Source organism: Henckelia pumila, chromosome 1 (assembly GCF_033568475.1).
Source record: "Henckelia pumila isolate YLH828 chromosome 1, ASM3356847v2, whole genome shotgun sequence".
In the NCBI taxonomy this organism is placed as follows: Eukaryota; Viridiplantae; Streptophyta; class Magnoliopsida; order Lamiales; family Gesneriaceae; genus Henckelia; species Henckelia pumila.
In genome coordinates this window covers 11,970,958-11,983,750 of record NC_133120.1, presented here as the reverse complement: position 1 = coordinate 11,983,750, position 12,793 = coordinate 11,970,958, and the positions used below count along the sequence as shown (strand labels likewise).

At 37.2% G+C, this 12,793-nt stretch overlaps 1 non-coding gene across 1 annotated transcript; it reads right to left on the bottom strand.

The window, feature by feature from the left end:
* Window positions 1-6,830: 6,830 nt before the first annotated feature.
* LOC140876915 (small nucleolar RNA R71) lies at window positions 6,831-6,937 on the bottom strand. The gene has a single exon (XR_012149142.1). It is a non-coding gene; the product is annotated as a small nucleolar RNA R71 (small nucleolar RNA).
* Between the last annotated feature and the right edge of the window lie 5,856 nt (window positions 6,938-12,793).

Genomic DNA, 12,793 nt, shown 5'->3' with positions numbered 1-12,793 from the left:
CGCATGGGGATGTCTATGAGCATCACCATCTCCCCAACGCCCTACGCTACTGTGGCTCTCGTCGTCTCTACTGATCATCTGAAAGGATTTGTGCTCAACAAAAACCCAAAAATTCCAAATCTAAGTCCCAAAAATCATATGCATGCTCTGATATCATTAGTGTAGTGACCCTACCCGGATCACTAACTACTAGTCTTGTTAAACATGCGACAAAATTAACTTAAGCAAAGAGATAAATAGAACAACATCAAAAAAACAAAAAAAAAATCACGTTTACAAGACAAACTAGCGAAATACAACCGGTAACTAAACCAAATGATAATAACATTTTTTAACAATCATATCGAAATTCAGTAATAACACTACTAAACCAAAGAACTCACTACGTCCACAACACCAGTTATCACCCCTGCCTCGACCTATTGGCGAAGTCAACCTGAGAACTTCTCCATCGAATAGGGTGTCAAAGAAACAAAGCACTGGACATAAGCGACTACGCTCAATATGATAATCATGAGTATACAAACCTAGTATGATGCATGCAAAATGTCTGAGTACTGGCTAACACGATATCTGCTCAGTCTTTGCACCAATGTGTATGTAGTACCATCTTGGGTCAACTCCGCTGGTACCTCCACACACTCGTCTGATCCACCTTAGCATGATTTCCCGTCACCATGGTGTCAGACAATATATCAGGAAATTTATCCCTGAGAGACCCTACTATTATGGTTATCTCAAAGGAGATTCGGCTCAACATGAATATATACATGCATCTTAATATATCAAAGCAATAAAACATGTATCATGGCACATAATATGCAACACATAAGCATGCATACTCACTGAGTATCTCAGTCAGTACTTATGTACAACACTATGGCAGTCCTAGTAGCAACAGTATAGGGTCCAAGCCTACAATACAATAATTATCATATCACTATTATTGATCTAAAAGTCTTAACTGAGCTAATAGATACTCCCTAATATTATTAGGGTTCTAAGGTTATACATGCGTCCGTCGTCATCCTTTGCTGTGGAAGCCCTAACTCTTGGGCACAACTCTGCTACAAGTCCCGTAGCACCTTGCTAATGCTTGACCCTCGAGTATATGGCTAAAACCCTAAGAATATACACTAATACACACTCAAACACCTTAAACAAACACTGAAAGTGAGAAAATCGACCCCTATTTATAGGCGAGGGTTCGAAAGCTCCAATCTCTGCATATCTTCCACGTGTCGAAATGCCCTGTTCAAAATCTCAGATCTAACCTTTTGGATATTCCGATCTCATGCATGTGTGTCTGCATGTCAAAAATTTGGCAACACATCACTAGTGTGCATGACCTATCTCTTTGGAAGCTCCGATCTGTAGTTCAAAAGTTCCGATCTTGCTTCCGAACTCATTCGCTTGGTCCGATACTTCCGATCTTCCGATATCTCATGGTTCATGTTCGGACCTTCCAAACTACCCAAGTCACATTGACTCTTGGACCATTTTCTAACATCCTGGAGTTGATTTCTTGGTCCGATTAATCACAATAAAATATCTTAATCAAGTTTAGCCTTTTAAGCTCATAAAATGGGATACAAGTTACTACTTTCAACAATGATATAAATGTTAGATACAAGAATATGACTGTTAGTAAAGGTTTTGTACTATTTCTGACATTGAAACATTCATATTTGCGCATATGGCCACTTTCCTCATCTTCTGCTGATTTTGGGCTCTACTGATTCAGTAGCTACTAGTTTTCTACTGGTTTCAAAAGCAACTAGTTTTCTGTGGCTACTAGTTGCAAAGTCTACTGGTTTGGATTATGTTGCATTTCAAAATTTACTGTTCTTCAGCACTTCAGATTTCAGCATTTCTTTTTTCAATAGTCATGTTTTCTTGCCTATATCTCTTAAATCATTGATTTCTAGGAAAATTGATGAACATAAACTATAGCCCTTTGTATTATCTTTCCAGAACATTAAGAATCACACATTTCGAAGTTGGTATGAGAGAGATATACTCAAAACACTCAGCTTATGCAGAATTTTTGTGCAAAACCAGAGAATTCAACGCCATTTATCAGCTTTGTATGCTCCGATTCACACGTTTACTTGTAAATATGATTTGTAGATTATTGTATTATCTTCGTAACGAATACTGAATCGTTCAATTTTAATAATCGAGCTGTAAGATATGACCAAAATACCAGAACTGCTCAATCTCAACTGATGTTTTAAGCTCATCTAGTTCAGTTCCAGTTCAGTTTTGATATGCCAACTTGATCTAGTTAACATCCGATTTAGCCCAACTGACGTGAAATACAATATGTTCCAAATTGAGTTTTCTATGTATTCATATTGATGGCTATCATTTTAATCATTGAGCTGTGAGATATCATCAAAACACTAAAGCTCGACATATATTCAATTTGGCTAATTAATTCGAGTTTCAGCTTCCATATTGAGTTAGCAGTATCACACTAGAGTAAATATGTTGGAAATACAATAACAAGTTTTTTATCATCAAAATCAAGATTGTTTGTGTTTCACAACCCAACACCGATACTTTCCCATATGGCTCATTTCGCAAGTTAACCATATGTTACACAAAATTAAAATCTACTACAAAAAATTATAGGTAAAAAGCGACACCAAATATTCACAAATCTGAGGAAAAAACTTGTCGTTTTGTTTCTATTTGATTAGAAATATTTTAATATGTGTAATATAAGCTTAATTTGAACCACACGAGACTTATAAGAGAACATCGACGTCAAATAAGTAATATTCAATTGAATTAGTGACTTCTGATGAAAAAGACCAAAATCCCAAAAATTACTGGACTAATACCAAACTTCGAAAAGTTATAGGACTAAAATAAAAAAAAAAATTCAACTTCTAGGACTAAATTTTCAATATAATTTTTGCTTTGAATTATTATTCTTGATCATCTTTTGCTAAAATCCTATTTATCCTCAAAATTTGACCAAAAATAAAAGACAGAACATAAAGGACACAGAGTTTTGCTCGAAAATATGTGATTATGGATCATATTATCTAAAAATACTATGAATCATTCTATATATTAATGTACTGGGATAACGCGGAGTTGGTTCCTCGACCATTGGAAAATTTACTTGAGATTTTAGGTATATAATTTAAATGGGATCCTTTAATTTAATTTGCTATTTCTTATATATAGTTAATATAAGATTTTTACCCACAAGTACTCTCTTGACTTGGCAGTTTGGAGTGACCCGTATCACCTATTAACAAGAGTCTTAAGCATGCAGTAACAAAGACCAGATATCTTAATCAGAATTACTAAAAACTAAGCGAAAAAAAAACTAAAATAAAAGTATATTACAAATAGAATCTTAATCTAGATCTCACCGGTAACCCTTGCTACCAAGCCTTGGTCACCGAATAACCCCTGACCTCTCTCTTAACTCACCTGCATACCTGTACCGTCAAATGGGATGACCTAGAAACATAAGAACAGGGACATGAGCGACTACGCTCAGAACGTATAGTACGAGTATAAGAATGTAGTACGACTATGCATGAAAATGACTGGATATTGTTTAACATAATATATGCCTTGTCTGGGCGTGAATAAGTATGTAGTACAATCTGGGTTAACTCCGCTGGGTACCTCCACACTCGTCTGTACCAACATAGCGTCAGTCCCCGTCATCACGGTGTATCCCGGTGTCAGGAAATATATCAAGGAATATAGGTCTGAGCGACCCACTACTGATAAATGCAATTTTTTCACTTATATTTTATATTATTTAACTTGGCTTTTGTTATGTATCGAGCGATATTATGTGTGTTTGTGTTTGTTTGTGTCGTTTGAAAGAATTTGAGGAACGACCATTGTGTTTGGATTAAAAAAGTGTGAAATGTGCAAAAATATGGAATAAAAGCGAGCGAAAAGAAGGAAACAAATGGACAGAGGGGCGCCCCAACACTGTAGAAACAGGTGCCCCAGCGCAGACTTTTGGGTGCCCTAGCACCCGTATTACCAAGAACTTGGCTCCCCAGCGCCAAGAAATAGATGCGGGGCGTCGAGAAATAGACGCTCCAGCACCTGTAGTCCATATTTGAAAAAAATAATATCGAAGATCGGTGCCCCAGTGCCGAAAAAGTGGCGCTCCAGTGCCTTAGTGTTTCAATAATTTTGGTAATTTTTCTAGTCGGTTTAAGAAGGATTTTTTGTCCTATTTAAAATATTATCGAGGGTTTGAAGTGGAGAGAAGATGACAAGAAGGCTAGGAGAGTTTTGGAAAAGAAAAGAACAAGCAAACTTGGCACGAAGATGGACTAAGCTACTTTCAGGGATGGAGAAGAATCATCTACCTTCTTTTTCATTTATTTCTTTCTCCTAATTTTTTAATGATATTCAAGAACATGCTTTGTTTGATTTTTATTTTCTTTATAAACTAATTATTTTATCTAGAGAGACGACGTAGCTTGACTTGATACTATGATTTTGATATTTTTATTTATATATTAGAATCATTCATTCCGTTTATTTGTGTTTTCCTGACATTACTAGTCGGTTTAAGAAGGATTTTTTGTCCTATTTAAAATATTATCGAGGGTTTGAAGTGGAGAGAAGACGACAAGAAGGCTAGGAGAGTTTTGGAAAAGAAAAGAACAAGCAAACTTGGCATGAAGATGGACGAATCTACTTCCGGGGATGAAGAAGAATCATCTACCTTCTTTTTCATTTATTTCTTTCTCTTAATTTTTTAATGATGTTCAAGAACATGCTTTGTTTGATTTTTATTTTCTTTATAAACTAATTCTTTTATCTAGAGGGACGACGTAGCTTGACTTGACACTATGATTTTGATATTTTTATTGATATATTAGAATCATTCATCCCGTTTATTTGTGTTTTCCTGAATTGATTGCTTTGAATTAACTGATCACTAGTTAAATTGTTATATTTATTTGAAATTTAGCACTCGGGAGAGGCGATTTTAAATAGGACCCTAGAAAAATACATCGTTGGTGTTTATATAGTTCGGGAGGCCTATAACTCCATTGAAGCCATTAGAAGAGTTCTTGTGCTATCTATCGAATTTGATATCTAACCTTTGATATGAATATTGAGTTTGATATTTGATACGAATTTCTACTTATCACTTGGAAAATGAAGTAGAAAATATTGATAATTCTTGGTTAGTAAACTAAAAGAATTTATGATATAGATTTCTTTAGGAATTAAACTGGTTGATAGTTAAGTGAAATCAAACCTCTAGAATTTGTATCTCATTGAAATTTTTGGCTTGCGAACTCATCGTTAATTAATTTTATTCATTAAAATTTTGAGTTAATCGAATCCAAACCAAACTCGTAGCACTAAATAGTATTAAGATTTTATTAGTTACAAATATTTAATATAATATCATTTTATTCATTCTCTGTGGGATCGATTTGGACTTATTCCTTTATTATAACTTGACACCATACGCTTGCGAGCAAAAATTATGCAACAAGTTTTTGGCACCATTGCCGGGGAATTAATTTTATTTGATTTATATTAAACTGTGCTAATTATTATTACTTTTTATTTAGAGATTCTTTTTGATTTTATTGGTTCTAATTTAAATTTTATATCCTTTGTTTATGCAGTTTATGCTGGGAGAAATACATTTTTGGTCCTATTAACATCGACTTCACATTTTTAGTCCTGTAACTTACATGATTTTTTTCATTTTAAGTCCTGTTAACATTGAATTTACATTTTTAGTCCTGTAACTTGCATTTTTTTTTAAAATTTTTAGTCTTGTTAACACTGAATTTTATTTTTTTGTCATGCAACTTCCATATATTTTTATTTTTATTTTTAGTCATATTAAAGGTGAATTTTCATTTTTAATAGTTTTATTTATAGTTTTATTTATATTCTGTATTTTATAAGATGGTATTTAGTGTAAAAATATTTTGAATAATTTTTAGTTGATTGTTTTTTATTTAATTCATTTAAATTTTAAAAATTTTAAAATATGTAAATCATAATATATTATGATTCAAAAGATAAAAAAGTATGCAATTTATGGAATAAAAAATGTAAATCCATTGTTAATAGGACTAAAAATGAAAAAGAATGCAAGTTACATGACTAAAAATGTAAATTCAGTATTAACAGGACTTAAAATGAAAAACTCATGGAAGTTACAAGACAAAAAATGTGAATTCAATGTTAATAGGAGCAAAAATGAAAAAAGAATGCAAGTTACAAGACTAAAATTGCAAATTTACTTTTAACAAGATCAAAAATAAAAAATGTTCAAATTACAGGACCAAAAATGTAATTAACCCAGCAAAAAAGTCCACGACTCACTTCTCTTTGATCCGAAAATCGAAAAAATTGCAAAATCCTTGTGAAAAGCAAGAAGAGAAGAGATGAAACAAATGGCTGGAAATAGGGGAGGAGGTGAAAATACCGGTCTGGTGCCAATCAGAGATAACTTTAGACCGGTGATAAACAATCACTATTCTGGAATTGCTCGGAAAAATATCACTGCTAATAATTTTGAGTTGATTCCATCATTGATTAATATTGTGCAGCAGAATCAGTTTAGAGGTACAACTACTAAAGATCCAAATCTGCATCTGCGCACTTTTCTGGAGATCCCTGATACTGTGAAAATTCATGGTATAACTGAGGACACCATCAGACTACGACTATTACCTTTCTCTCTTAGGGACAGTGCTCGTAGTCGGTTACAATCAATGCCTCTTGAGAGTATTACAACATGGACTAACATGGCTTCTAAATTTCTTGCTAAGTGTTTTCCACCTGCCAAGTATGCCCAACTGAAAAGTTAGATCACTACATTCAAACAGCAAGATTTTGAGAAACTTTATGAAGCTTGGGAGCGCTAGAAAGAGTTACTTCAAAAATTTCCAAACCATAATTTTGCAGATTGGGAACAAATTGAATTGTTCTACAATGGACTGAATGGGCCGACGATAATTTCTGTAGATGTTGCAGCTGTAGGATAAATATTTTCTAAATTTCCTAAAAATGCTTATGAGATGCTTGAGCAGATGATGATTAATGGTTACCAATGGCCGAGTGAGAGATCTATGTTGGAAAAACTGGCAGTCAGATCAATCACGATTGATACCCGGTGCAGCGGAAGTTTAAAATTTTTATCATGGAACAATTCCATGGTGTGGGTATCAACCATTCAACGATTAAATTATTGTGTGTGTAAAATTCAAATAACAATTAATGAAATTTTACCTTCAATCTCGCAACGAGATTACTGGACACCAACAGATTTGATCTGCTCTTGTTGTCTCTCCCTGGAACCGATGAACTCCTTCAATCAGGTCCACGAACAGAGGTTTAATTCCTCTGATAGATTGCACTAGAAAATCTATCAGAAGTTTTCTGCGAAGAGAATAAACGAATCTGATTCGTTATTCCTTACTGCGATTCAAAATCACAGACCGGAAAATCTCGGGCAGAGTATGGGGAGGGTTCGGCCGAAACAACCTTTGAGAGGAACTAGGGTTCGAAATTTCTGTCTCAAAAATAATGACCTGTTGTGTGTAATTTCTGTACTGAAATAACTTATTTATAATGCAGGCCACTAACACCTTAGGGCCCATTAGTCATAAGCTGGGGCCCGACAAGCAAAGCCCGCTCGTTCAGAAATTAATATAAAATTCATCGTGACTCCGATTGATGAACTGATTTCACCAATGTGCACAGAAACCATTTCTGCACATTTTAAAGTCAAAATAAATTTTCCTGAATCCGAATTCAGTGGTTTCCAAAAATGTCCATCCCTATGTCATTTTAGGAAATCCTACTCCCTTACTCTTATTTAAGAAGTCCAACTCCTTAGTTCATTAAATTTAACTCTTTAAATTTAACTATCTCTTATTTAAGAAGTCCAACTCCTTAGTTCATTAAATTTAACTCTTTAAATTTAACTATCTCAACGGGGATTAAAACTCCATTACACTGTGTGACCCTCAATGGTTCAGGGATACAGCTAGCCGTGGGCTCACAACTCCTTGTGACTCGGAACAACACTTTCCGACTTGCCCAACGAATCATGGTAAAGCGCCTAGCAACATCGCCCCATGATTCCCTAGGTATCACTGATAGTGCCTACAAGAACCAGTAGATTTTGGTTAGCGTACAGTACGGTCCCTTCATCCATATATCCCGATCGAATCAACAACCATTGGTATATCGAGAGTCGCTCAAGATTCGATAACTATGCAATGCATCTTGAAGATCAAATTAGTGACATCGCATGTGCTACTAAGAAACCATTTCTTAAATCACATCAAGTACTCTGGCCAGAGATTTGTCACACTAATATCTCCTCAGATCGCATAGGATATCCACACTCGCAAGTATGTGGTGAATCCTTGACAACAATGCATTGACTCCTATATGTGTCGTAACTGTACCCAATCTCGACACCTGATGACCCCCATAGAGTCGGTAAACGAGTCAAAGCACAGCACTAGCATATAGAGTCTCCATGATGTTTCAAGTCGTAAGGACTAATGGTGTACAACCAAAACCGCGGACTTAATCCACTCGATAAGTGATAACCACTTGGAAAGTCCGGATAGGGTAGTTCGATTATTCATCCTATGAATATCCATTTGCATGCTTCGAACATCTCCATGTTCCCTACCAATGAAACGTGGTACTCAGCATCGCAAATGCTAGTCTCAAACTCGAGCGATCCTTATCCTTATTATCGGACGGCTCAATCGACTAGGAACGGTTTTAGAACATACAGTGACTATAAGATGTATTTCATGATAGACATCTCCATGTTCTACCACATCTTACATACACTATAGTATATTCAAGGTCTTTATCAAAACAACAATAGTATATCACAATATAACAATATGAAGTAATATAAAGTCATTGCCATAAAAGTGTAAATAATATTAAACAAAAGATTGTTTATACAAAGAGTCATCAAAGCCCATAGCCACACAGTTGGCTCACTGGGCACCCACTCTTACAATCTCCCACTTGCCCTATAGCCAACTAGTCATACTACGTAGACCATTTGCTTCGCGATGTTTGTCAAACAATGGTCCTGGCAAGGGCTTAGTAAGCGGATCAGCAATATTGTCTGCAGAGGCCACTCGTTCGACAATGATGTCTCCTCTTTCCACAATCTCCCGGATTATGTGGTATTTCCTCAGTACGTGTTTGGATCTTTGATGAGACCTTGGTTCCTTTGCTTGAGCAACGGCACCCGTGTTGTCACAGTACAACGGGACTGGACCAACAAATTCAGGAATGACGCCCAACTCTTGGACGAACTTCCTCATCCAAACGGCCTCTTTAGCAGCAGCTGATGCTGCAATGTATTCAGCCTCAGTGGTGGAATCCGCTGTGGTGTCCTGCTTGGAACTCTTCCAAGAGACAGCACCGCCATTGAGCATGAACACAAATCCAGAGGTTGACTTCGAGTCATCCACATCACTTTGGAAGCTAGAGTCGGTATAGCCTTCCAATTTGAGTTCTCGTCCTCCATAAACCATGAACATATTCTTAGTCCTTCGCAAGTACTTAAGAATGTCCTTCACGGCTTTCCAATGCATTTGACCAGGATTAGACTGATATCTGCTCGTGACACTCAGAGCAAATGCTACATCCGGTCTGGTAGATATCATCCCATACATGATACTACCTATAGCTGACGCATATGGTACATGTGTCATATTCTCTATCTCTGCATCAGTCTTGGGACACATAGACTTGGATAGAGAAACTCCATGACACATGGGTAGATGTCCTCTCTTGGACCCATCCATTGAAAACCGTTTCAATATGGTATCGATGTAGGTTGATTGAGTGAGTCCTATCATTCTCTTAGACCTATCTCTATAGATCTGTATCCCAAGAATGTAGGATGCCTCTCCCAAATCCTTCATCGAAAATCTACCTGATAACCATATCTTTGTTGACTGCAACATCCCTACATCATTCCCAATGAGTAGGATGTCATCAACATAAAGTACTAAGAATGTCACCGCATCCTTAACTACTTTCTTGTACACGCAAGGTTCCTCCGGGTTCTTGATGAAACCAAAATCTTTTATTGTTTCATCAAATTTCTGGTTCCAACTTCTTGATGCTTGTTTTAGACCATAAATTGATCTCTGAAGCTTGCATACCTTATGCTCGCTTCCCATGGATGTGAACCCCTCAGGCTGCCTCATATAGATTTCTTCCTTAATGTCTCCATTAAGAAAAGCAGTCTTCACATCCATCTGCCATATCTCATAGTCATACCATGCAGCTATGGCAATAAGGATTCTTATGGACTTGAACATAGCAACTGGTGAAAAGGTTTCATCATAGTCAACTCCTTGCCTTTGAGTATAACCTTTCGCCACCAATCGCGCCTTGTAGGTCAATACCTTACCATCAGGCCCAAGCTTTCTCTTGTAGATCCATTTACACCCTATTGGAACAATTCCATCGGGAGGATCTACTAAAGACCAGACTTGGTTCGTATGCATCGAATCCAATTCAGACTGCATAGCTTCAAGCCATAAATTCGAATCCGCATCAGAAATTGCTTCCTTGAAGTTTCTTGGATCACATCCAATGTCGGGTTCATCTTGATCCCCTTCAAGAAGAAGACCATATCGAACTGGAGGTCTAGAAGTCCTCTCGGATCTTCTAGGTGCAGGCGTGTCCAGCAATGGTTCTTGAGGTGTAGGATCGTTATTTTGTATTTCGGGCTCTTCTCGAACTTCTTCGAGTTCCATCATCTCGCCTTTCTTATCCAATAAGAATTCCTTCTCCAAGAAGGTGGCATTCCGTGAAACAAACACCTTTGTTTCAGCAGGATAATAGAAATAATATCCGATTGAATTCTTCGGATACCCTACAAAATAACACAAGCTGGATCGACTATCCAACTTATCTCCCACTGTCCGCTTCACGTAAGCAGGACATCCCCAAATCCTCAAGTACGAATACTTAGGAGCTTTGCCATTCCATAACTCGTATGGTGTCTTGTCCACTGCTTTAGTGTGGACGTTGTTCAACAACAATACCGCCGTTTCAAGCGCATAGCCCCAAAACGAAGGTGGAAGCTCAGTGAAGCTCATCATGGATCGAACCATGTCCAACAAGGTTCGATTACGACGCTCCGACACACCATTAAGCTGTGGTGTCATAGGAGGAGTCCACTGAGAGAGAATCCCATTCTCTTTTAGATAGTCCAAAAACTCGGTACTCAAGTATTCTCCACCTCGATCCGATCGAAGTGCTTTAATACTTTTACCTAGCTTGTTTTCTACTTCAGCCTTGAATTCTTTGAACTTTTCAAATGCTTCAGACTTATATTTCATTAAATATAAATACCCATACCTTGAATAATCATCAGTAAAGGTAATGAAGTAGGTGTGGCCATGTTGAGTCCCTACTCTAAATGGACCACAAACATCTGTATGGATCAAATCCAACAGATTTTGACTACTCTCAGGCTTCCCCTTAAAATGAGATTTAGTCATTTTTCCTTTTAGGCAGGATTCACAAGTAGGTAGAGAGTTAATATCAGACATATCAAACATGCCCTCTCCCACTAGCTTGTTCATCCTCCTTGAGGAAATATGACCTAGTCTAGCGTGCCAAAGGTTTGCCGGGTTTTGACTATCGATTTTCCTTTTGTTTGTTGTCGCCGGTTTGTCAATACAATTCACTGGAACGTCTTTTAGTTTTAAATTGTATAGATCGTTTTCAAGTTGTCCATTTCCAATTAAACATTCATTCTTGTAAATATTGCAAATCCCATTCACAAAATTACAAGAATAACCATCTCTATCAAGCATAGAAATAGAAATAATGTTTTTAATTAAATCTGGCACAAATAAAACATCTCTCAACAATAATTTAAAACCATTCTGCAAAATCAAACAAACATCTCCAATGGCCGTAGCTTCAACTCTGGAACCATTCCCGAGCCTCAGCTGGGTCTCACCCATTCTAAGCCTGCGACTTCTTGTCATCACCTGCAAATCATTGCAAATGTGAGATCCACATCCGGTATCCAATACCCAAGAAGTTGTATTAAGTGACATGTTTATTTCAATATAGAACATACCCTTTGCAGTTCCCAACTGCTCAAGATATTCCTTGCAGTTGCGCTTCCAATGACCCGGCTTCTTGCAGTAATGGCAAACATCCTTGGATTTTCCATTGTTTGAAGCCTTTGTCTTTTGCTTCTTCTCGGGCTCGACTTTCTTGGGTGGGGTAGAACGTTTCTTGCCCTTCATACTTGGCCCCTTCTTAGCAGAAGATGAGGAGCCCACCAAGAAAGCTGGCTTATCCTTCTTAAGTGTGGATTCATATGTAACGAGCATATTGACCATCTCTTCAAGGGTGGCCTCTATCTTGTTCATATTAAAATTTATCACAAATCCATCAAATGAAGAAGGAAGAGACAGAAGCAATAAATCCACATTGAGTTCATGCTCCAACACCAAATCTAGGGTCGCCAACTTCTGTATGAGCCAAATCACTCGTACCCCATGATCACGGACCGAAGTCCCTTCACGCATGCGGCACGTCATCAACTCCTTAACAGTAGCGAACCTTTCAGCCCTCGACTGAGCCCCAAAAAGTTCCTTGAGTTGCGTGTGAATGTCAGCAGCATTCACCGTGTCCTCAAATCGCCTCTGGAGTTCATCAGACATCGAGGCTTGCATATAGCATTTGGTCTTGATGTCATGGTCACACCATGCATCAAGTTTGGCCAATTCCT